This window comes from Dermochelys coriacea, chromosome 1, assembly GCF_009764565.3.
Source record: "Dermochelys coriacea isolate rDerCor1 chromosome 1, rDerCor1.pri.v4, whole genome shotgun sequence".
NCBI classification, from domain to species: domain Eukaryota; kingdom Metazoa; phylum Chordata; order Testudines; family Dermochelyidae; genus Dermochelys; species Dermochelys coriacea.
In genome coordinates this window covers 195145913-195172873 of record NC_050068.2, presented here as the reverse complement: position 1 = coordinate 195172873, position 26961 = coordinate 195145913, and the positions used below count along the sequence as shown (strand labels likewise).

Here is a 26961-nt window from a genome sequence, read left to right as displayed (position 1 = left end):
CTTTTATGTTTATCATCGTAATAAAAACATTATGTGCTGGATAGAGCAAAAAATGTTTGGGATTACATTTTATAATGTAGGATACAGTCCAAATTTTATTTTGCACATGACAGTACTGCTTATGCTCCTTAATATACAGCTTTACATAAATAGTATAGTAAAGGTAATTTCTTATAATTTTATTACATATTTATAATATGCTCATGCCAGAAGGATTCCAAGTATCTTTACAAAGACTATCTAAAGACAAGGAATATTTCATTATAACATGGCTAATAATGAAACCAAGGTAAAGAAAAAGTTTCAGCTATACATCTGTAAATAAATCTCTAGTTTAGTCAGATCATAGTTCTTTCTGTAACGATGCTTGCTTAGTTGCAGGTATGTGAAATTATTTTGTGAAAAAAGATAGTCAACTAGTGCTGAACTGATGATTTTGTGTGTTTTGGGCTTTTTATTTTGGTTAATTTTGTAGTTTGTGTATGGTTTAAATAACAGTAAGTATGGATGTTTTTACATATAGTTCTAAGACTGGTGGGGAGCCTTTTTTCTATCAGGGGCCATTGACCCACAAAAAAAATCCATTGCAGGCCACACGCAGCCCTGCGGGGGGGGGGGCATGGAGGCTCGGGGCTTCTCCTAGGCTCTGGGGTGGGGCCAGAAATGAGAGGTCAGGGTTTGGGAGGGGGCTCCAGGTTGGGGTGTAAGATGAGGGTACAGCCTCTGGGGTGGGGCTAGGGCCAAGGGGCTTGGAGTGCGGGAGCAGGCTCAGGGTTGGGGTAGGAGGGTTGGGGTGCAGGAGAAGGTTTGGGGTGTGGGCTCCAGTAGGGAGTTTAGGTGAGGGAGGGGGTCGGGTGGGGCAAGAGGTTGCAGATGGGGGTGCAGAGTTTTGGAGGAAGTTAGGGTGTGGGAGGGGATTCCAACCTGGGGCAGGGGGTTCGAGGTGTGAGCTCTGGCCCAGTGGCACTTACCTCAAGCAGCTCCTAGTTGGCGGCACAGCAGGGCTAATGCTGGATCCGCGTTGCTCTCAGAGGCGGCTGGTGTGGCCAATGGGAGCTGTAGAGCTGGCGCTGGGGGGGGCAGGGGCAGCATGCAGAATTTCCCTGATTGCCCCTCCACCTAAGAGCCACAGGGACATGCTGATTGCTTCCGGGAACTATGCAGAGCTGATCGAACTTTAACAGCTTGGCAACCCTAGCTTCCGCCCACAGCGGAGCGAGCCAAGGCTTGGGGCTTCCGGGTCACAGCATGGAGACTTGCTGCGGGCCAGATGAAATTAAGCATCAGGCTGGATCCGGCCTGTGGCCATAGGTTCCCCATCCCTGCTATAAGAGAAAGCTACGTTGTCAAAGTATCATTTGGTTCAATCATTTAGACTTAGTAGTTAACTGCCTCTAACCAAAATACTAAAGTACTAAAAATCTTTAACTTTTACCCAAACAACCTTATTTCTTAACCTTAAAACGTTTAATTTTAATAGTATGAATGCGTGAATTGATTGTTATGGTTGATGTCAAGTTCCATATGTGACCTTACTTGTAACTTACATACTTGTTAATGTTTTGGCATTTCTGATGGATGTGCTCAATGGCATCTCTTTTCTGAGGTTGCCAAGTACAATTCAGCTGATAAAGTGTGTTGTCTTTTCAATATTTTTGAAGTTCTTCGTAAGAAACTAAGTGAATGAAAATGTACTAAAGGTGAAGTACAATAATTATCAAGTCCGTAAAGTAGAAACATCTCTAAAGCTCCTAAATCTTCTCCACATTAATTTATGCCCAATTTAGAATCTTCTTAAAACCTGCTTAAGTGAATACTTGAAGGATAAATCAGTCCTTTAAAGAAGTCTTCACTGTTGTACTATGTGAAATAATAATCTGTAATAGCAAAATATGCAGTTTTCTTTTGCAAACAAGAAAAACAAAACTGTAGTTTAACAACTCTCTTGCATTTCAGATCCTCATTTTCTATTTAAAAAAAATCTGAACCAAACCAACAGTTCTTTCATGTTCATCTGAAAGTGGATGGCTGCGATGATGATGTCTCACATTTATATAGCATCTTTCATCCTCAAGATTCATAAAACATTTAAAAAAAATTCATTTAGGAATTTCTGCACCCTCTCTATTGAAGTGGGAGAGAACAGCTATACTTGGCAAACTTCCCATGCAAAACATGAGAGAAATTTTGTCCAAGGACACTGGAGTTAAATATCTACCTCAGCTAAAATACCCATGGATCCTCAATGTCAATACTGAGCAAACAGGCCCTTGGTTTCACTTGTAACTCAACTAGTCTAGCATGGAAGGATGAAACTCGACTGGAATTTGAACCTTTTATTCCAGTGAGTCTAGATATCCCTGATTCCATAAGCTTTAAACCACTAAGCTACCCTGATTCCTTATCAAATGAGACAGGATGGGGAAGAGCATTTGACTTTCTAGATAAACTGTGATGTTCCTCTCCCCTCCAGTTGTTTGTTGGAAGCTGTTCAGACATGCTGACATCATGAAGAGATGGGACAAAGACTATATATTTTACACTATGCCTATAATTTGCTAATCAATCTGAGTCTGCAAACTAACAGAGGTCTTGTTAAACAACTTCAGAGTTCTTAGATTTGTTGTTTTGGGAAGTGGTTAGAAGTAGTTTTTAAAATGCCAGACATTCATGTTTTGCCTTTGCTAAGGTTATGTATACCAGATTCCACTGCTATCCTTCAGATGAAGGACGGTCATTGTGAAATCTTTTAATTGTTCAGACCAACAAGAATTCACAACAACCCTCAACTAATGAGGCTTTCAGAACCATTCATTTTCTTTTTTACGAAGTTCCTCTGACTCTTCACTTTCATGTCTTTTGTTAATGTTCCACTCACTGCAATACAATGCAATGAGAATCACTTTTTATGCTTTCTTTTTAAGTGTTTTCAACGTGATTCTGACCTGACTGAGTCCGACATACCACACTCTAGAGCTGGTTGAAAATGGGTGGGGGTGAATTTTTAATGTTTTCATCAAAATTTAAAAAATGGAAACAGGATTCATGTGTCCCACCGAATTTTTTTTTTCCAGCAGAAAATACATTCTGCCCAAGAAGTGCTGGTGATAGAATAGCCAACAGCATGGATGCAGCTGGCTGTTCTGGGGAAAAGGCAGAACTGCAGCATTTCTAGGGCAGAGTGTATTTTCTGGGGGGAGTGGGCGTGGGGGGAAGTGTTCTCTGTGCGTGCAGTGGCACAGAATTCCCCTAGGAATAGAAGTTCATCACAGCACCCTGTCTGCAGAGCCAGGTTAGGACAGATAGAGTGGGGCACATAGAGCTTCTGGGGGTTCAAAATGACTAGTGGGAGGGACAGACGGGGTGGGTGGGCTCAGGAGCTAATGGGGTGATAGCGTTGAGGCAGGGGCTGAATGGGAGGGGAAGTGGAAGGCCACATGGGGACCAGGAAGGGGGGCAATGGACACATGGCAATGTTGGAGGAGGCTGCAGAGAGGCATCGGTATGGAGGTGCAAGGACGGGCAGATGTGTCTGACTGAATGGGAATGGTTTGGGGTCAGCCAGGATCTGCATACGGGAGGCTCCCTAACAATCCTGCCCTTTCCCCAAAAAGCCTATTTCATACTTCTCCTGCCCACACCCAACAGCCCTCCAGGTTCACTCCAGGTTCCTTCCCTCTCCCTCAGTTCCTCTGTTAGTTCTGATAGCCCCAAGCCATTGCACTGCTTCTGATGGGTGCAGAAAATACAGTTCTGTACTGTAATTAAAATGAATTACTCAGAGTTCTGTACTAATATGCCTAGTAGGGAATCTGTTTTTTAACTAATAATCTTTTTATTTGTCTGTATTGTTACAGACACGCTTGCTGACAGTTTGAAATTACCAAAATAATTGAAACTGGCATGTTTGTTTTGTGTTGTTTTGAGAAATAAAATGTGCAGAATTTTACAGAACTTTAAAATATTGTTTGCAGAATTTCTAATTTTTTGGTGCAGAATTCCCCTGGAAATAACACTTCTAACACACTATCAAATCTCCCCTAGGCATTTTTTTCTTTCATATCAGGAGGGGGTCCATGACTGGTAATAAGAGGGCTGTAGAGAGACAGAGGCTTAAGGTGTAGCTCTTGCCAGTGGTTAGAATGGGGTGGCATTAATTTCTGAATGGATGGCTGATGAAAAGGAGAGGAAGCTGGTGAATTCCTGTGAATGCATGGTGGGTGGGGCTTGGGAGGACTTGGGTAGAGAACCTGGCACAAGGAGAAGGAGAGTAATAGGAAGAGTGATTTAAAGAATAGCAAGTCTGTTCTGTGTTCTTGTTTTTAAAAAAAGCTTCTGCTCATCAACTGCCTATGAAAAAAAGATAAAGCTAAAGAAAAACAAAGCTCTATATAGAAGAAAGTTTGAACTTAAGACAGTGTTCAAAGTACCCTAATGCAGAGTCGGTTCTGTCGTGTGAAAACTTCTCAAGAGACAGGAAAATGTCAGTTTCCACATTCTAAGATGCATCATCTTTTATTTTATAGGTTAAAGGAACTTTCTTTAAAAAAGAAAGTCAGTTTGCTTTCTAAAAAGGTGAAATCCTGCTCTTTCTCTCTGACTTCAGTGACTTAAATATATGTTTAAAGTTAACGATCACTTAAATGATTTCTGAATTGGTGTTAAATTTGGAGAAATTAATTTAATTCTGTAGCATTACACTAGTGTAAATTTTGGTACTGTGAGCAAGTAGAGAATTAAGACCAAGTTTATTGTGAAATATTGGAAGAACAGCGTAGGGTTCATATTACAGACTTAATCTATCTCAACTAAAAAGGAGCAGTGGGAGGGGAAGGCAAATTCCCTTTACTGATGAGTTTGTGAAGCAGTAAATTTAGCAGGAGAGCAGGAGTTATGTGGCCTTCTGTTTGGCAGAGTGGGGTAAAAGGGAGTTGGAGTTTTTACTTTTGTCATATAGACTGGTATAAACCACATAATTTGGTACAGCTGCCATACAAAATGTATTTTACTGGAATCCAGGAAAGCATAACCTCAAGCTCTGCAGGGTATCTGAAAATGTACAATATACTTAAAAATCTAGCAACACAACCAGAAGAATTCTTTTGTCTGTTTAAAAAAAAAATCTCCTTCTTCCCCCCAAAAATATTAACCTTTTCAGTTGTAAAGAGGTTTACAGTGGCATCCTGCAAATTCTTACACGTGTGAGTAACTTCATTTACATGATTAATCCCACTGGTTTCAGTGTGACGGCTCCCATATGTAAAGTTTACTCCTGTGTGTATTGGCAAGATCTGTCTTACTCTGTTGTACAAAAAAAGTCAGTTCATACATATTGCTTGTCATGGCATGATAACTTGGCATTAATTTACGATGGACCATATTACAGTTTGAAAAGTCTCTTGATTCTTAGCAGGGAAACTTCATTGTAAGGGTTTCATGATGCAAAGGAATAGATTTAAAAAAATCAAAATGTTTTCATAGAATCATAGAAGATTAGGGTTGGAAGAGACCTCAGGAGGTCATCTAGTCCAACCCCCTGCTCAAAGCAGGAACAACCCCAACTAAATCATCCCAGCCAGGGCTTTGTCAAGCCAGGCCTTAAAAACCTCGAAGGATGGAGATTCCGCCACCTCCCTAGGTAACGCATTCCAGTGCTTCACCACCCTGTTGTTCCTAATATCCAACCTAGACCTCCCCCACCGCAACTTGAGACCATTGTTTCTTGTTCTGTCATCTGCCACCACTGAGAACAGCCTAACTCCATCCTCTTTGGAACCCCCTTCAGGTAGTTGAAGGCTGCTATCAAATCCCCTCTCACACTCCTCTTCTGAAGAATAAATAAGCCCAGTTCCCTCAGTCTCTCCTCATAAGTCATGTGTCCCAGCCCCCTAGTCATTTTTATTGCCTCCGCTGGACTCTCTCCAATTGTCCACATCCTTTCTGGACGCAGTACTCCAGATGTGGCCTCACCAGTGCCAAACAGCTGGAAATAATCACTTCCCTGGATCTGCTGGCAGTGCTCCTATTAATGCAGACCAATATGCCATTAGTCTTCTTGGCAACAAGGGCACACTACTGACTCATATACAGCTTCTCATCCACTGTAATCCCCAGCATAACGATAGGTTTCAGAGTAGCAGCCGTGTTAGTCTGTATTCGCAAAAAGAAAAGGAGTACTTGTGGCACCTTAGAGACTAACAAATTTATTAGAGCATAAGCTTTCGTGAGCTACAGCTCACTTCATCGGATGCATTTGGTGGAAAAACGCGTCCGATGAAGTGAGCTGTAGCTCACGAAAGCTTATGCTCTAATAAATTTGTTAGTCTCTAAGGTGCCACAAGTACTCCTTTTCTTTTTGCGAATACAGACTAACACGGCTGCTACTCTGAAATCTGATATTCTTGTTAACTGCTGGAATTAGCTTACCTTGCTTGTCACCATGAAAGGTTTTCCTCCTTTCCCCCTCCTGCTGCTGGTGATGGCTTATCTTAAGTGATCACTCTCCTTACAGAGTGTGTGATAAACCCATTGTTTCATGTTCTCTGTGTGTGTGTATATCAATCTCTCCTCTGTTTTTTCCACCGAATGCATCCGATGAAGTGAGCTGTAGCTCACGAAAGCTTATGCTCTAATAAATTTGTTAGTCTCTAAGGTGCCACAAGTACTCCTTTTCTTTTTGCGAATACAGACTAACACGGCTGCTACTCTGAAATCTGATATTCTTGTTAACTGCTGGAATTAGCTTACCTTGCTTGTCACCATGAAAGGTTTTCCTCCTTTCCCCCTCCTGCTGCTGGTGATGGCTTATCTTAAGTGATCACTCTCCTTACAGAGTGTGTGATAAACCCATTGTTTCATGTTCTCTGTGTGTGTGTATATCAATCTCTCCTCTGTTTTTTCCACCGAATGCATCCGATGAAGTGAGCTGTAGCTCACGAAAGCTTATGCTCTAATAAATTTGTTAGTCTGTAAGGTGCCACAAGTACTCCTTTTCTTCTTGTAATCCCCAGGTCCTTTTCTGCAGAACTGCCACTTAGCCAGTAGGTCCCCAGCCTGTAGCAGTGCATGGGATTCTTCCATCCGAAATGCAAGATGCTGCACTTGTCCTTGTTGAACCTCATCATATTTCTTTTGGCCCAATCCTCCAATTTGCCTAGGTCATTCTGGACCCTATCCCTACCCACCAGCATATCTACTTCTCTCCCCACAGCTGAGAGTCATCTGCGAACTTGCTGAGGATGCAATCTATCCCATCATCCAGATCATTAATGAAGATGTTGAACCAAAACTGGCTCCAGGACCGACCCCTGGGGCACTCCACTTGATACCGGCTACCAACTAGACATTGAGCCGTTGATCGCTACCTGTTGAGCCCGACGACCTAGCCAGCTTTCTAGCCACCTTATAGTCCATTCATCCAATCCATACTTTTTTTAACTTGCTTGCAAGAATACTGTGGGAGACCATATCAAAAGCTTTTCTAAAGTCAAGGTATATCATGTGCACCACTTTCCCCATATCCACAGAGCCAGTTATCTCATCATAGAAGGCAATCAGGTTGGTCAGGCATGACTTGCCCTTGTTGTATCCCTGTCAACTGTTTCTGATCACCTTTCTCTCCTCCAAGTGCTTCAAAATGGATTCCTTGAGGACCAGCTCCATGATTTTTTCCAGAGGCTGAGGTGAGGCTGACCGGTCTTTAGTTCCCCGGATTCTCTTTCTTCCCTTTTTTAAAGATGGGCACTATATTTGCCCTTTTCCAGTCATCCGGGACCTCCCCTGATTGCCACGCATTTTCTAAGATAATGGCCAATAGCTCTGCAATCACATCAGCCACCTCCCTCAGCATCCTTGGATGCATTGGATCCAGACCCATGGACTTGTGAATGTCCAGATTTTCTAAATAGTCCTTAACTTGTTCTTTTACCCCTGAGGGCTGCTCACCACCTCCTCCCCACACTGTGCTTACCAGTGCAGCATTCTGGGAGCTGACCTTGTCTGTGAAGACTGAGGCAAAAAAAGCATTGAGTACTTCAGTGTTTTTTTTCCACATCAGCTGTCACTTGATTGGGACCCTTACTGACTGGGGAAGCACACTTTCCCTGACCACCACCTTGTTCCTAACGTATCTTGTTATCCTTCACATCCCTTGCTAGCTGAAACTCCAGTTGTGCTTTGGCCTTCCTGATTACACCCCTGCATGCTCGAGCAATATTTTAATACTCCTCCCTAGTCATCTGTCCAAGTTTCCACTTCCTGTAAATTTCCTTTTTGCGTTTAAGCTCACCGAAGATTTCTCTGTTAAGCCAAGCTGGTCACCTGCCATATTTGCTATTATTTCTGCACGTCAGGATGGTTTGTTCCTGTGCCCTCAATAAGACTTCTTTAAAATACAGCCAGCTCTCCTGGACTCTTCCCCCTCATATTAGCCTCCCAGGGGATCCGTCCCACGCATTCCCTGAGGGAGTCAGTCTGCTTTTCAGAAGTCCAGAGTCCATATTTTGCTGCTCTCCTTTCTTCCTTTTGTCAGGATCCTGAACTTGACCATCTCATGGTCACTGCTGCTCAGGTTGCTACCCACTTCTACTTCTCCAAGCAATTCTTCCCTGTTTGAGAGTAGCAGATCAAGAGGAGCATGGCCCCTGGTTGGTTCCGCCAGGACTTGCACCAGAAAGTTGTCCCCAACACTCTCCAAAAACTTCCTGGATTGTCTATGCATTGCTGTCTTGCTCTCCCAGCAGGTGTCAAGGTAATTGAAGTACCCCATGAGAACCAGGGTCTGTGATCTGGAAACTTTTTAGTTGTCCAAAGAAAGCCTCATCTACCTCATCCTCCTTGTCTGGTGGTCTATAGCAGACACCCACCACAACATCACCCTTGTTGCTCTCATCTCTAAACTTAACCCAAAGACTCTCAGTGGGCTTTTCTCCAGTTTCATAATGAAGCTCTGGGCAATCATACTGCTCTCTTACATACAGTGCAACTCCTCCACCTTTTCTCCTCTGCCTGTCCTTCTTGAACAGTTTATACCCATCCAGGACAGTGTTCCAGTCAGATAGTTTTGTCAGCTAGTATTATATTCCATCATAAAAAAATGTTTAAAATATTGGAATGACTTTAAATACAAAATATTTTTACATTATTTTATTTAAATTTAGTAAAGCGGCAAGGCCACAATTCAGGGCAGCAGGAATGCATGAGCATGTGATTCAGTCCCATTTAAAGCATGTGTTTACGTGCCATTGGCTTTAACTGGAGTTAAGCACAGGCTTAATCAAAAGTAATGATATTTTTGTCCTCAGCAAAGTAGGTTATCTACCCTATTTTGGGTTTTTTCTATAACTCCTATTACCAGGTTATTTTTGCATTGAAACAAGCCTTTATGATGCTACTAATTGACATTTTGACTAGGAAGACAAAACTACACCATTGCACTATTAACCAGTGTTAATAGTTCTAGAAACAATTGATCATCTTAGAGTGTGTGTGCACCCACGTGCATGGTCATCAGAGATTTTTATCTTAGCGGTATCCATAGGGTTGGCTGTAGTGCGCTCAGGAGTGCCACTTTCATGCATTGGTATGTTAGGCGCTGCCCTCTGTTCCTTCTTACCACCTGTGACTGTTGGTCAGAGTGCCTTGTCTTGCATCACAAGAGCATTCTTACAGACCATTGTTCTGTCTCCTTTGTTGCTAGTTGATAGGTAGTTAGACCTTTAAGTGTTAGAGTAGTAGTTTATTAGTTAGAGGGACTTGGCCTCGGAGTGGGGCATGCCCCGTTCCCAAAGCTTTAAGATATGTTCATTGTGTAGCCGGTCGATGCCCACTAGTGACCCACACAAGAGCTGTTTAAAGTGTTTGGGGGAGTCCCATAGAAAGGACAAGTGCAGGGTCTGCAAAAATGTTCACCCTCAAACTCGGAAGGACCAGGATATCCGCTTGAAGGCCCTCCTTATGGAGCCTGCATGTCGTCCACCTTGTAGCCCTCTCAATCGGATTCTATGCCTGGCACCTCAGCACCGGCACGCAGTGCAACACTGGCATCAGAATCCACCCGGCACTGTTCCCTCTCCCCGGTGCCTAAAAAGCAGTTGAAGTTCACAGGGCCCTGGGATGTCCCCAGTCCAGCTCCTACAGGAAAAAGGACAAAGACATGGATTTAAACGATGTCACACTTTGTCTTCCCATTCCTCTGCCCAGTCTGGTTCTTCCAGAGGCCAAGGAAGCTGGAAGCAGGCATTTTGAGGATGCCCCCGAGGACGATGCCCCAGTCACTTCCCAGGATCTACTTCCCCTGCTCTTTCCTCAATCGCCTATCCCCCTTCTGATCGGCCTGGTTGTGGCTAACCTTAGACCACTGGGTGCTCGACATAATACCTTAGGGCCACACCCTGCAGTTTGTGGAGTGGAAGACGACCTGGGCAATCTCCTCACGTAAGGTCATTGGTTGAGTCACGATCACTCCCTATACATCAATGTCAGGGATCTCCCTTCGAGCCTCTGGCTTCCCCGAGCTACAGGCTTTACACGAGCTAAATACGAGTCAACAGTGTAACACTGTTGCAAAAAAAAGCAAATATCATTCTGGGATGTATTAGCAGGAGTGTTGTAAGCAAGACATGAAAAGTAATTCTTCCACTCCACTCTGCGCTGATTAAGCCTCAGCTGGAGTATTGTGTCCAGTTCTGGGCGCCACATTTCAGGAAAGATGTGGACAAACAGGAGAAAGTCCAGAGAAGAGCAACAAAAATTATTAAAGGTCTATAAAACATATGACCTCTCTGAGGAAAGATTGAAAAATGTGTTTGTTTAGTCTGGAAAAGAGGAGACTAAGAGGGGACATGACATAGGTTGTTACACGGAGGAGGGAAACTTTTTTTTTTTTTTATTCTTAACCTGTGACAATAGGACAAGAAGCAATGGGCTTAAATTGCAGCAAGGGAGGTTTAGGTTGGACATTAGGAAAAACCTCCTAACTGTCAGAGTGGTTAAGCACTGGAATAAATTGCATAGGGGGAGGTTGTGGAATCTCCATCATTGGAGATTTTTAAGAGCAGGTTAGACAAACACCTGTCAAAGATGGTCTAGATAATGCTTAGTCCTGCAGCGAGTGCAGGGGACTGGACTAGATGCTCTCTCAAGGTCCCTTCCAGTCCTATGATTCTGTGATTCCTGCTCTCTCCTCCTGTCCTGAAAGGTCGTGTTCCTAGCTGCGATAACATCTGCCCACCAGGTCTCTGAGATCAGAGTGCTTACCTCGGACCCACACTATACGGTCTACAAAGACAAGGTCTAGCTGTGGTCACACCCAGCCTTCCTGCCTAAGGTAGTCTCACAGTTTCATAAGGGCCAGGATACTTACTTGCCCGTCTTTTTTCCAAAGCCGCATAAGTCGGAGGAGGAGCTTAGATTGCATTTCCTAGATGTCAGGAGGTTACTAGTCTCCTATGTTGAAAGGACCAAGCTGTTCCGCAGTTGTTCTTTGCAGTGGCCGACAGACAGGATGAAAGGTCATCCAGTATCTGCTCAAACAATTTCTTTTTGGATCACTGCTTGCATTCGCTGCTGCTACAATCAGGCGAAGGTGTCACCTCCGGCAATTGCGACCCTCCCCCCCACACACTCAACCAGGGCACAAGCCTCTTCGGCAGCTTTCCTAGCCCAGGTGCCTATCAAGGAAATCTGTAGGGTGGCCACCTGGTCGTCAGTCCACACATTCACGTCCCTTTACGCACTTATCCAGCAGGCCTGGACGATGCTGGCTTTGATAGAGTGTGAATTTTGATCCCACCGCTGAGTATACTGCTTGTGAGTCATCTAGAAAGGAATCAACATGAGCAAGCGCCCAGAGGAAAAAAAACTGTTACCTACCTTTTCATAATTGTTGTTCTTTGAGATGTGTTGCTCATGTGCATTCTATTACTTGCCCTCCTACCCCTCTGTTGGAGTTGCCGGCAAGAAGGAACTGAGAGGATGTATGATCAGCAGCACTTAATATACCAACACATGAGTGTGGCACTCAGGAGGGCATGACAGCCGACCCTCCGGATACTGCTAACACAAAAATCTCCAACAATTATGCACATGGGCACGCACACACCTAGAATGGAATGGACATGAGCAACACATCTTGAAGAAGAACAGTTACGAAAAGGTAGGTAACCATTTTTAGTCTCCTTATTTTTTGTCTTTGGGAAGCTTACAAATGAAGCCAATTGATTTTTTTTTTCTTTTAAATTTGTTTCTTCAGATTTGTGCCAATGGAACTAAATATCCAAAACGCATTAATTGGTTATGATTCAACAGTAAAAAGATAATTTTCTTTGCAAATGACTTTAAAATTGTTCTAGTAAAGCTTAGTCTTAATAAAATACAAATATAAAAGAAAGTGCCTGAAAACTTGTGGTTGCTAAAAATGCCACTTTATTCTTAGTTTGAACAAATAAATATGTCCAGTTAGATGTGTCCCCTCCTCTTTCATTCATTTTCTGTTAGTGTATAATGCAATGCCCAATGTAGCCAGTGTAAGGACTCCCACTGATTTTTAAAAGCAAGTAGGAGACTCGCTACTAGTTTGCAAGATCAAGCTGCTAATTTGTGAGGATGTTGTTGCCTTGTAAGAGTGCAGCATTTTAGCTTACTATTGTATTACAAGTGAGGAAAGAATACATTTGAACTTTTTACAGCTTACTTACTTGTCACCTTTAGAAATGTACGGGCTTTTAAAGCCAAATTGTAAGGTGATTTCCTGAATGCTTCAAACAGAAAGCTTAAAGAGCCACTTAGTATATATGTGTCATCAATCTTTTTTTCTTGTTTTAGAAGCCATGGATAACAATCTTTGGCTGCAGAGCAAGGCCCCAAAATATGCTGTTGTATGATAGAGAGGTTCTCAGTGTGTGGACTTGTGGACCAGTGGTGGTCTCCAGAGAGTTGGCTGCCCACATGCCACTAAAATATAACTGTATAATATACAGTCCCAATGATCTATTATAAAATATACTTTGCTATTTTTTTCTTAGCATTTTTATATGGGACAATGCCATTTATCTGACTATTAGGCAGACTTCGTGCTCCAGTAACAAGATTTAATGGGAGCTGTAAGATTAATGTGATCTCAAATCAGAATGGCCAGTGGTAGGCAACTTAAGCAACCTAGTACCAAACAAATAGGCGGGGGAAGTATGGTTTTAAAGTTGTGCTGAATTTCCTTCATCAGCCTAAACAACCTAATGAGCCCTATATAGTTGAGCTTGCTTACTGAGGCATTCATCACATCATCCTAAAATTTGTGCATTTAAACATATATGTACAGGTGGCCTTTAACGATGGTACAGTAGTAACAGCTAATTTTATGTTCGGAATCTTTTAAAAAAATTAAATTTCAGAGCAGGGTATATAAGCAGATCTAGTCTAATATACAAGAAGAAAGCTTCAATGGATATTGACAGTTTGCTTACAGTGCAGTATCACACAATTCATATGATGTTTCTGCTTTTTTTAATCAGTTAAAAGAACAGTGCTTGAACTCAGCTTCTGCCAGCTGGTTGTATTACAAAATCCATCACTAACATCCTCAGTTCTGCTGTTCAGAAGTTACTACATGGCAACCTCAAAAGCAAGTGTGTGGCTTTTTTAACACAATCTGGGGAGCAGATCTTATACAAGATTCTGCTGCTAGAGTCTTGTGAATTTCATTATTCTGTGGGCTTATCAAATGTAGTATTTCCAAACAAGATGGATGTTTAAGCTATATGCATCCTTAACATTAAGGCTATTTTAAAATGAAGTGCTATGCTGAAAAGCATTCAGGACTCTTAATTGCATTGACTTTGCGGACAGACAAATATCAAATTTAAACAGCCTTAAATGGTGCATGTGCATGTGTGCTTATGCTTTGTGCTGCATTTTGATTTCTAAACACCAAATCGGTTCTCTACCTATTTTTGAAAATGAATACATCAGCAAGCAGTTGCATTCTTTGAAGTTTATTCATGTTCCTGTGATTTGTTAGTCGACAGGATCATCTCTATAAATACATGGTTAAGGGGTGGCACACAACTTCTTAACTCTAGCACAAAACTGGCATTGTCTTACAGCTTACAGATTATTTTCATGAACTATATTGATGCTAAAAGAAAGTTTTGAATATCATCAGGACTTTGAAATTGAAATGAGCCGTTGTCTCAGGCTTTTAAATTTGCAACGATGGGTATAGAGGAAATAAATCGGTTGTGAATTTCTGCCAATACCTGTACAACACTTGGTATTTTGGTAACACACTTCGTCTAATTCATTTGTTAATACCTTGAATGGGGACTTGACCAATTGTATCCAAACAGTTGCCTGTTTGCTAGACAGTTATGAAGTCATAACAGTTATGCTAGACAGTTGTAGACGGTTATGAATTAAATCCCCTGCAATTTATATTGATATGGGATTCAAATCTGTGTGATTCAGGTATTTCAAGCAACTTGTGTGATTATCTAAATCCACTTACTCTTAGCCACCCTTCACCCCTTTTTCTGGAGATCTGCCACTTCAAACTCAATGGATCAAAGGATGAAAATCAGGCTGGTGCAGCAGAAAAACAGAGGCTTCTGGCAGCATTTTTTATGAAAAATTATTCCTAACCATGGAAATTTGCAATGATGATTTGAGGGCACAATGAAACCTTGTTTAAAGCACAGCCAGCTTGAATATGATTCTTAAAAGTGGTCATGAAAAATAAGCAGTAAGTATTTTGATTGGTTTATCTTCATGTACTGAATTGAAATGGAGATGGGTCAGTTAGCCTTTACAATACAAGATTATTTCTTCAGTCTTCTAGAATATTAGCCCAAACAAAGTAGGCGAGGAAACTAGAGCTGTGCGTAAACATAAGTACGTTTAGTCCTATTAATTGTATTCTTGACCTGAAGGATGAAGATTAAAAAAGACTGAAAAACTGATATGCCATTATAGTATTTTTTTTTTTTCAAAACTGACAAAACACTTGGGTGCAACCGTTGTAGTTCCATGCTTCTCCTTAGAAAGGCAATGTTTATTGCAATGCCCTTCTGTCAGACAATCAGTGCCACTCCGGGAAGGGATGAGTGAAGTGGAGGGCAGGTAAACAGTCACTGACAATTTTTCTTCTTCATAAATTGCTACATCATCCTGTGTTGTCATAACAAGGGTGAGTAATCATTTTTGCTATAAAACTTTGAATCCATGTCTACAATGTAGTTTTTTATCAATGAATTATCCTTATGAGTAAAATATATTCAGATCTAGATGCTGCTGCTATTTCATTGGATATATGCAGATCTCAAGGATTTAATTTAAGACTTTCTACTTATCACAGATTTTATGCTGATAATTATCATTGTCAATAGTTCTTTGGGAAAAGAATTTGTGCTGGCTTATGAGGTAAACATGAAGTAACTTGTCCAGTATTCTGCAATCAGATTTACTAATTTAAAGCCCTGATCGATATTGCAAAGGAACCAGCCCAGGAGTCCAACTGACTTTATCTGGGCTCCAGACCAGTGTATAGGGCAGGGCTGGGCAAACTACAGCCCGCGGGCTGTTGTAAGCCAGCCCGCAAGCTGCACCATGCAGCTTGGTCCCACTCCGGCCGGAGCGCTGGTTTGGGGGCCACACCATGCAGCTCGGCCCTGCTTCAGTGCTCTGGCTAGGGCACAAGGTCAGGGCCGTGCCACATGGCTCCCGGAAGCTGCAGCATAGCCCCACTCCAGCTCCTACACTTGCCAATGGGAGTTTTCCACCCCTGGTATAGGGTCTGTGTGAGTGAATCCCACATAATTCTGCTGGAACAAAAACATCCACTTTCAAGTAATATCTTAATTGTTTCATAGAACAGATGACAGAATAGTGTTGAGATAATTTGCAAGTGTGTTCCTGGATCTCCAAAAGCCAAGGGCTGGCTCAATAGTTAACCAGATAGCATAGTATTGTGTTTACCACTTGGGAAACCACTTGAATGATAATACTAAATATACTCTCAAATTCCTTAGGTCATTCCAGATTGGAAAAATATGGGTGCGGAAAAAGATAATGTAGAAAAAGAGCAGAATCAAAACCTTAAAGGGTTCCCCAAGCATTGACCCTCACACTTCGCAAATGTGTGTCGGGGGGGGGGGGAGGTGTGTGAACAGTTCCATAGAGGCAGCATTTTCCTGATAAGAGGTTTAGAAAACCTGACCTATGAGGAAAAAGTTAAAATTTTTGAGAAAAGAAGTTGGTGGGGGGGGCACCTGATAAGTCTTCAGTGATGTTAAGGGCTATTATAAAGAGAACTTGTGATCAGTTGTTCTGTGTCCACTGGAAGTAGGATAAGTGATGAGTTTATTTTGCAGCAAGGGAAATTTAGGTTAGATATTAGGGAAAACTGTCTAACATTAAAGATTGTTAAGCACTGAAATAGGCTTCCAACTGAGGGTACGGAATCCCCATCTTTGTAGGTTTTTAAAAACAGTTTAAACATGTGTCCGGGATGGTCTGGGGATATTTGTTGCTGTTTTAGCTCAGAGGCTGAACTATATGACCTCTTGAGATCCTTTCCAGCGATACATGTCTATGATTCTATGAACCTGAGTCTCCCAAGTGACTGCCCTAACCACCAGACTACCAAGTCTTTCTCAATATCTCTGACCCAATGAATACTTAATTATTAATACAAAGTGGAGCAGCTCCAACAAGAGAGATTAAGCGAAACCAAAATATAGTTCAAAAAGTCATTAGTTTTATTTTTTTTTCTTCTCCATTAGACAGTTGTACAGTTGCACTATGGGGTCATTCCAAAGTAGCTTTCCCATCAGTCACAGTCAGTAACTGCTGTCTCTTCATGAAGTACAGTGTCTGTAAGGGATGAGAAGGTGGATGAGTGACAGAGGGTGGAATGGGGTGTCAACATATTCTAGCAGACCCCTTTCATCCTCTTCCTCCTTCTCCTGTTACCTCTTTTCTCCTTGATGCTGGCAGGGAAAGCCCCTAGTATAATAATGTAATCTTAGGGCGCATTAATTGTTCCATGATTCTTTATGTTGGTGAAATACCTTCTGAGGAGAGGCTGGGAGCTCCCACAGACAACAATGAGAACACCTGGCAACATGGCTCCATTAGAGCTGAGGCAGAGGAGATTCCAGCTAGGGTAGAGGCATCGGGCTTCCACATGAACAGCCTTGGCCTCCTGAGAAAGCGATTTTAGGAATGGCATTGCTGCTCTTGGGCAGCAAACTTCTGTTCTTCCTCTCATGATTTAGCACAAACCTCATGAGATGATGCTGATTTTTTTCCTCTCCCAGAACCCCTCCCACAAGTATTTTCCTTGTGAAGAGGCAGTCAGGCCCATCGCATCTAAAAGAGCCTATCCTGAATTCAGACTAATAAAAATAGCACACTCTGTAACCTGTGGCATGCATAGAATACATAAAACCTATTGGGACTATTTTTGGTATCCATGTACTTGTATCTTCAGATGGAGGGATTAGTTATTTGGAGTCCCACCATGCTTTCCTCAGGGGAACGCATAAAAACTTCTCAAACTGTCATGATGTTAAGGTCCAGTATCTTGGGCCCTTCCAAAGCTAGATACAAGGGTCCCCTAGGAGGCTGGAAATCTTTTTTTTCTTTCCAATGGTATATAACTCCTACTTCTATCCTTTACGGGATCATGAAATAACAGACTTTAAAGCCATGACAGTGACACCTATGTTGTAGGTCTGAATCTTGCCCATTCTGAGTCAAGATATTATGTGGGAAAATTCCATATTTGTGTAAAGAGAGAAATACTTTTATTTGCTAGGTGGCTTTTTTTAAATAAAGGCATCTATTTGAAATGTCAGATAAAATATTGGAGATGGACTAGTGGCCGCAATAAGATGGTCAAAGGTGCATGATAAATGCATTTATTTTATGTCGCCTCAATTAAGACATCCATGTGTGATGCATGTATATTATATAGAAATACATTTTTATAAACATAAAAATTGTATGTTTCATTTTTAGGGAGCACAAGCAGCCGTAACAGTCGAGCAGGAAAATTTGCTGTATATGATCCTATTTTTCTTTCTTCAGTTATGGGCTTTAAAATGGAGCTAGCCAGAAAATGGAACTTGCTTCCTGTGAAAAATTTCAGTTTTGGAGGAAAAATTTTTTTCCCCAAACTGGGAGAAAAAGTGAAAATTATGAAACTTATTAAAGAAAGGGATTTAAAGGAAAAGAGAGTGCCAGGAAACACTCTTTCACAGCGCACCTCCTCCTGCACCAAGCTTTGGATGCCAGTGAAGAAGAGAGTCAGGCTGCTCGGCCTCCCCACTTTCCCCACAGCTGTGGGGCTGGGAAGGTTGAGTGCCTGGGATCTCTGCCTCTCCATTCCTGGAGTCTAAGCGGTAGGGGATAGGGAGCAGGGAGGCGGCTGGGCAGGGAGGCTCAGAGCCAAGGAGGCAGAGGCAGAGAGCTCAGCTTTGGTAGCCCTTCTGGAAGGTTCATGACAGTTTCGCTTTCTGCCTGAAAGAACCCTTCCAGGCAGACAGCTGGGGAGCTGTGAACAAAACATTGAATTTTTGTGGCAAAATTGAAATTTTCTCATGGAAAAACTTTGTTTGCGACAAGGGCATTTTTAATCAGAAAATCATTTTGGATAAAAATTCCTGACTATCTCAAAGTAAAATGTTGAGGCCTGGTGTGTCAGAGTTAAAAATGTAACTATATATAAATTGCATTAATTGGGCTATAGTTTCTTTGAAGAAATTTATTTATTGTCTCAGGTACTTGATTAGATGGCTCCAAAATAAAATTAATCAGTAAACTTCAGTGTAACTCTTCAGAACTGTGTTCAATTAACTGGTTGTGTTGAAAACTCTGTCGGCTAAGAAAGCCAGGAACCATGCCATGTAAAGGCTTTGTCAATATCAGGTGAAGGTTGAAATGTACTTTAGTTTGATTGGCCTAATAAAGAAGAAAAAGTAATCTGCCTTATAGGGTTTAGATACAAGTTCTAGAGGCAGTTTTTAATGAGGCATATTGCCGGGGGGAGAGGGAACTGTTCACATCAAGTGAATGCTGGAAATGTTGTGCATCTTTAAGTTTATAATATGTCCCTTCAATCCCTAGGACGTTTTGGAGCATATTCAGTATCGCATACAATGATTTGTGAAATGCTAGTGCAATACAAAGACTAAATTGATATGAATTGAGCCTTTATACTATGATAGGTACAGTGCTGCATATTCCATTAACATTGACAAGGTAAGGATCATTTTAACCTTTCTTTAATGCAGAAAAGTGATCCTGAAGACTGATAAGCATGTAGAACTTTCATCTTCAAGTGATTACCATAAATGCAGCTGTTAAAACATTTTCTATATATGATCGCTTTAAGTACAATGTTCCGTTCTGTTCTAAAGGAGCTTTTCAGCCCTGTTTAGGGGATATCTGGAAGATAATGGTGATGTAGGCTTGTTTCTAAGGGTTTTCAAGGTCCCAAGTGCCCATTAAAATTACAAGAAGGTCAAAGAATGTATATCAAAGTATGCCAAAGAATCAAAAATGTAATTATTACTGACTTCAAAGCGGACTAACTTCCAAATGAGTTGTGATTATTTCGCATCAATTATTACACAAAAATCCTGTAAGGTAATAGTGGAGGGGAAATTGCACGTTGTATAACTGTCACCAGATATCATCTGGTGTATAGCTTTGGGATTGGGGATGGGACTCTGAAAAGAAACAATGAGAAAAAAGTGATAGAGCTGACACAAATGAACAGGTTTCAGAGTAGCAGCCGTGTTAGTCTGTATTCGCAAAAAGAAAAGGAGTACTTGTGGCACCTTAGAGACTAACAAATTTATTAGAGCATAAGCTTTCGTGAGCTACAGCTCACTTGAGCTGTAGCTCACGAAAGCTTATGCTCTAATAAATTTGTTAGTCTCTAAGGTGCCACAAGTACTCCTTTTCTTTTTACAAATGAACAGTAAGTGCCAGATCCTGAATTGAAAGCATGAAATGTTGGGCTTGTAAGATGGATATAACCTCCAACACAGATAACTCAAGCTGACACAAAGCAGTGACCTCTGTCCAATTCTTAATGGACAGGTGTCTATTTGAGATACAACTGACATTATTAAATAACAGTTGACATTAAATGGACGTCTCATCATAAAAGCAAAGAGCTGAATAGGTCTGAAGACCATCCTGACTCCTAGGTCTCTCCAGGTCAGGGTTTGAGGCACATGGGGTGGAGTAGAGCAGAGATGTTTGCATTGCCATAGCTGTACCTTTGTTCCCTCTAGACACAATCTGGTACCTTTTGCAAACGCTAACATGGATGATTGAATGATTTTACCAAGCATAAAGCATTTTCCTCCTTATATTTGATCATTCAAAAGTTTACAAAACTACTATAAGCTCAAAAGAGGAATTCCCTCTACCAATAATTAAATTCTTCATTCAAGTATATATTTTTTGAACACTCATTCACATGCTGCAAAGATGGCATTTTTATTCATTGCACATACTTGGTTGCTTAAGTTAACTGAGTAAAAGAAAGATGCAGAAGTTGAAATATTGATTAACTCTAGCATATTTTAAACTCCCCTCCTTTTACCACCACTGGAGTGAGCTTCAGAATATCAAATACTGAAATACTACTTAACCCTTAAATATTAAACAAAATATTTTAATAATATTTGGTCAAATCTTGAGACAGTAAGTGCCTAATTACTACACTGTGTCCGTGTACAGTGGCCATTTCTATTAGTAGGAGTTGCGTACATGAATCGGGTGTATATATGACTATTTGTTACACATGCAATCTCTCGTCTACATTGACCATTCACAGAATGGTAGTTAAAATATATATTTTAAATCTTCTAGAATATTTTTTAAAATTCCTCCAGGCTTTGAAGTGTCGTCATATATATTTTCACATTCAGCAAAGATTTAGTATTTGAACAGTTATTTATAAACTATTTTATACATTAGTCAATTGAAAATTAAATTTTTACTAATGTAATGTCAAGGGACATTTAATGTGGACAGAAGCAAAAATTTTGCTGTGGCATAGTCTGTTACCACTATTTACTAGAAATTTCCTGAGTACTTGCTGGTCTGGAGTCATTTCAGGAGTGCACTTCAGAGGCTTCCTTAAATATGAGATGAATAAGGCTATTGATCAAAGAGCCTATTGAGAAGCTTAAGCCTCTTTGTCAGCTAAGATTGGCATGGCAGAGGTTTTCCTGTCTATCCACATGTCAAAGGACAGGTAGAATCCCCCCCCCATGAATATGCATTGAAAGGGAGGGGAATATGATGACTGGCTCATGACAATCCTAGCAGAAAGTGACCTGAGAGAAGGTGGTATTTGGGACTTATAATGACTAGGTGTTTTCTTTGATGATTTTCCCTTTCATCACTATGAGAGTGGCTTACAGCTCTTATCTCAGGCAGATTGCTGCCTTGGATAACCATGAGTCCTTTCCTGTTTTAATGCATACCTTTCTGGGAGGGTTTTCCCTCCCAATTATTGTTTTATTCCTTTTTTATTCATGTTGATTAAAAATAAATCCTTGAACTAATGCCTCTAGTTTCGCTAAAATTGTACAAAATTATTTATAAGGCATCATCTCCAACCCCCTCAAGTCCTGACACATGATTGTAAGCAAGCACTTGGCTCCATGCTCCCCTTCATGACAATCACTCACTTAGTGGTGGTAGTTTGTATTCTGTTTCCTCTTTAACTCTCCTATTGTTGGAAGGAGAGACTTGATCCTTCATAATGTTTATATCTCGGGAGGTCATCTGAGACCTTGTGTCTCCAGCCTTTGCACCCAAAGATTGCCCTTCCAGTAGGTGCCCCCAAACTCCCCCAGAGGAGCTTTACTTTGTTGTGAGGAAGCCATGCAGTTTAATACTCGTTTATGCTGGTTTGTCCCTCACATTTTGAGAGTTGGAGAATGCAACCGAACAAGGTGGGGGCCCTAGTCCACAACCTCGCCACCCACAGAACTAGAACCCAAAAAGCACCTGCAAAGAGGTGCTTCAGCAAGTTCTGAAGAGAAGGGCAGCATATTACAGCTGTGCCATTCTCTCTTACCATGTTTCCTGCAATTCAGGATTGCTGGTTGGGATGTCTTGCATGCGGTATGGGACCATTTGTTTTTTTTACTTGTAAAGTACATCAGTTTCTTTAACTTTTGGTCTCAAAAGTCCTATTTCACCACTCTCTCCTTCCCCGCCCCCTCACAAAATGGAAGTGATAATGAACTATACATAAAATCCTAGCTTTTCAGAGGTGTGACTTCTTAACAAACACAGAGAATAGATTTGTCGGCTGCACGTTCTACCTTTCTGCTTTCCTTCCTTTCTTGATTCTTATCATTAGGCTAGGTATTGAATGTGTATAAAACCTGCTCTGAGAAGAGAATACAACTCTAAATGCATGTGCGTCCATACAGGTACATCGTGTCTGAACACCAAACAAACCTGGTATAGTGCAGTAGGTCTATAGTTAAGCCTAACAGCCATGACAGTACCCTTTTATCTTCTTTCTAATGTTGGGAATGGGCACTGAATTGCACCAGGAACCCCCTTCTGGCTTATTTATGTATTTATAATGTGGTGTGTGTCGGGGTGGTGAGGAGGAGTTGACTTATTCCCCCCCCCCTCCCGCCTTAACTAGTTTTCTGCTTCCATAATTCACTACAAAGGCATGTATTGCTGCATACATCTTTTGTTTACACAATATATCAGGAATTTAGTACTGTGCTGTTTGATAAGCTGCATGTCATAAGCATTAGACACCAGACATACTGATGCCAAAATGATTAACACAATCATTCATCAGAGATCACTTCAGGTTTCCCTTCATTGACTCTAACTTCTCTTGCAGACTTCTTGAAGAATGATGTAATATGCTCTAAATGAATTTTTTTTGTCAGCAATGAATATACTGTACAGTGCCTGGCTTTTGAAATCAAACCTCAGGGTAGTGCACTCTATAAGAAGTGCCATAACTGGCGTCTATAATTTTCAGTACAAACAAGTCCACTCTCATAAAAAGGTGAAAGGAATTATTTACTATGAATGAGAAAATAGAGCACTACAACTTAAATTCAAATCTCTTCAGTTTATCAGGAGCCATTTCTCAGCACTGAGATTTTTAAAGGAGGAATGATTTGAAGCTAGATCACTTGAAACATTTTAAACTAGACTGCACAAAGCGCTTGAGTATATTGTAGGATAAAATCCTATCACTGGCAGGCGGAGCATTGCTACATCAGGGCTTGTCAAGCTTTTTAGAGCATGGGACACATTTAAATATAAATATATTTACTCATATGGATGCCTCCTGTCACAGTCACAAAATATTCCTGTGGCAACTCCACCAATTGCATACATGGAAAAGGAATATTGGGTAAATACGTGCATTTTTAGGTGTATTTAATGGTAAAGATCAGATTGCAAACCCCTTGTTCTCACTGGCAAGCAGTTATTCATCCAGATAGTTCTCCTGGTTTCAGTCATTAGATAGTCAGTCAGGTCCTATGTTTTGTCCTTATTGGAAAAAAGTGAATCATACTATCTACTTGTGCTTCATTGTATTTCCCCTTCCCATAAGTTCTCTTTCTTCTAACTACAGTTAAGGAGCAAAACCAACATCTGACCAGACAACTTGCCTTCTGACAGCTGTGGTCCACAGATCACAGCTTGGGAACCTCGGGACTAGGGAACCTGATAAGTCATTTCTAATGTTTGTGAAGTATTTTTGTAATTTAATTGCTAGGTTCATACTTTAGAAGATTTTCTGTTACTTCTGAGATTTTCATGAGCAGTCACTTGTGATTGAAATGTTACCATAAAGGATTGAGTACAACTCAGTGGACCTGTTAATATGATCACAGCATTTTGCCCTATTGCCAGAGCACAGGAACACAGAAGCAGGAATATGTTGTATTATGGCAAATGGCATACACGGAAGATGCTGTCACAAGGTAGTCTCACACATTACTACTAGTTATTCAATATAGTCAAAATGCATATTTTTGAACTGGAGCTGCGTTTTCTCATCGTACATCACTAGCCCTGCATATAGGTGTTCCAGTTACAAGGTCAGCCTCCTAAATTGGAGAAACCAAACCTGCTAAAATAAGCATGGGTCTGCTGTCAAACTACACATACATATTGTAAAAAGAAAAGGAGTACTTGTGGCACCTTAGAGACTAACAAATTTATTAGAGCATAAGCTTTCGTGAACTGTAGCTCTAATAAATTTGTTAGTCTCTAAGGTGCCACAAGTACTCCTTTTCTTTTTGCGAATACAGACTAACACGGCTGCTACTCTGAAACGTATTGTAAAGAGAGCCTTCTACCAGTCTTGTCTTCAAAGACATAGAATTGGCAGTAAACACAATCAAGCCACTCTAATCCCTTGGGATTGCTTCTACAGATCACATTCCACAGCTACAATGAATTACAAATGCTGGGGGTTTTTTTTTGTACCTCTGTTACTCTAAAATCACCTTTCTTCTTTTAAATGAAATGTCACACAATATTGGTCTTCATTGTGGTCTAGCTATTTTGCCTGTTTACAGCACAAAAACTAATGACCTATTTAATTAAAAAAAGACTAAGTTAGGGTTATATCATCACTGGCTCTAATGCAGCCCTGTATGGGAGAATAAAGTCTGCACCTCCTGTTTCCTACACACACATGCTTTCACTTAACACGTGGCTTCTCAGTCTCTCAGCACCAGGTGAGGGAAAGTCCATGCAGTCGCTACTTCCTATTGCAAGCAAATGGAAGGGAAGTGTGTAGAGCCTTGACTACTCTGGACTGTAGGGAGCTTTACCTGAAGGCACAATCTAGCCCTAAATGGCTAATATGCTATTGCCCATTCAGTCTAATGAATTGGATGTCCAGATTTCTTGAGCTCTAATCTCTGCTTCACCATTGCTTTGCTGTTTGATCTGTTTTGGCTTTTCAGTCACTAAAATAGGGATAGTATTACTTTTGTGGCTACCTAGCTCACATGGATGTTGTGAAAAGTGTTTGTAAGTAGGCCTGTTTCAAAATTAGGCAACTTTTTTTTTTGACAAAAATGATTCAAATATATAAATCAGATACTGTGGGGGTCCTTACAGATGCAAAACATATCAATTTTGGCATTTTCATGGTACGTTGGTATACATTTTGCAATTAATTTGAACTGGAAAAGTAGTGAAAAGACAATTTTTACTTTTGCCCGAATAATTTGCTTTCTTGGTATGGGGAAACTAATACTGATCATATGTCATTTCCCCTGAGTTACAAAGCAGGATGCAACAAATCAAAGATGAATCTCTGCCTAGAGCTAACTTCTAGATCAGGTGGAGCCAATGGTCATGTGTTCCTTTTTGACTTTGGGAGACCAAGACAACTAAAGGAGAATCTCTGCTTTTTTTTTTTTTTTAAAGCATCTAGTTGTTTTTCCTTCCAGCCATGGCCTTGAAAACATAAATCTGCTGTTCATGTTGAAAGTTTGTCGCTGATTTTGCATAAACTGCAGTTTATTGATGGTCTCCTCTTAATAGCCACAGATAGCTGACTACTTAGGTCCATGAAAATGACAGTCACAGGCCACTGGACAGTTAGGAGCACCCTAAATTAATTTGTGCTTTTGAAGGGGCATTTGTCTGCAGTTAACCTCTGGCCAAAAGGGGTAGTATGGGAAACAACATGGTTTAGGGGACTAAAGCATTCTAATCCCAACTCCTCACCCTTCTGTGGTGTTGGTCAAGCTATATCATGTGTCTTTGTCTTAGTGTTTCTCATCTGTAAAATAGGGAGGACAATACTTGCCTACTTCACATAGGATTATGACTGTTAATATTTGTAAAGCACTGTGTGCTAAAACACATCAGCATGTGCAGCAGCACCTGTTGGCCTCTAGGTTCTTTGGAAACCAGACTCCACAAAGGTCCAGGATAAGCTTTGTACAAGGCAGTCGTCCAGACGGGAAGATCTCACAGAATAGCCCCCAAATGGGCCCCTTACACTAGAAAATTAATGTGGACCAGTTCAAAAAGTAAGCCAGTGAATCACTATCTTTTACTTGCTTGCGGTGTGATCTTAGCTACTCTGTCAAAGATGCCTAGTTCTCTTAGCAACGATTGTCATGAACCATCCAAAAATATTTAATGGGTTTAGATCAGAATGTAAAATTGAGTCATTAGCCAGGAGATCTGGGGATAGGAGGAGGAAACAATTTCCCCAAAAGAAGTAAAGAGCGTGACGTACCAAATTTGCCTCTGCCATTTAAGACTGAATAGAATGACTGATGTTCGGACTCTCCTGGTTTTTCAGAGCACCTTCCAGATGAGGATAATCGAAGGGGCAGTTTTTAGGCACTAGGTTGTTGTTATTTATTTCATAATCTGTAGCACATATCTTAACCTAAAATATGTATAATTATGAAATTTCAATATCCTTGTTGTATGGCCAGTTCTACAATTAACCCACCAAAAAAATTCCCCCACAGCTGCCCTGAATCCTCATTGTATCTATCGACCTATCAATCCATTGGAATTGAGCACAGTTGGAAGGTTAACAGTCTGGCCCTGACTGCCAAGGGACAGAAATGAGTTTGAGTAGAGACTCCTCCCTTCTTAGCTCTCAACCCCCTTCCATTGATCTAAACTCTGGAAATATTGCATAGAGAGAGAGGCACTTCATAACTAGGACCCAAACTATCGAGGGATATATAGAATAGCTTGAACTCCAAAATTTGTTAGCCTCTACAGGTCATGGAGCACAAGTATAAAGTGTAATCTGTGTGAATCTCTGCCTAAAAACTGGTGGCCACACTTGCAGCACTAGCTTCAAATTCCAAATGGCTTCCAGGAACAGCCCCATGTAGAACTTATTGTAATAAATACTTCAATTTTGAGGTGCCGCGGTGTGTGGTGGCCACAGCTGCT

General features: G+C 41.1%; 1 protein-coding gene and 1 long non-coding RNA gene across 5 annotated transcripts in view; one reads left to right on the top strand and one right to left on the bottom strand.

Annotated features, from left to right (window-relative positions):
• Nucleotides 1–26961, top strand: part of ALCAM (activated leukocyte cell adhesion molecule) — a 173766-nt gene that overhangs the window by 52010 nt on the left and 94795 nt on the right. The window lies entirely within an intron of this gene.
• LOC122459340 lies at nt 3691–26344 on the bottom strand. The gene is made up of 3 exons (XR_006279958.1): nt 26332–26344; nt 14989–14994; nt 3691–3823 (listed from the first exon to the last, which is right to left on the bottom strand). It is a non-coding gene; the product is annotated as an uncharacterized LOC122459340 (long non-coding RNA).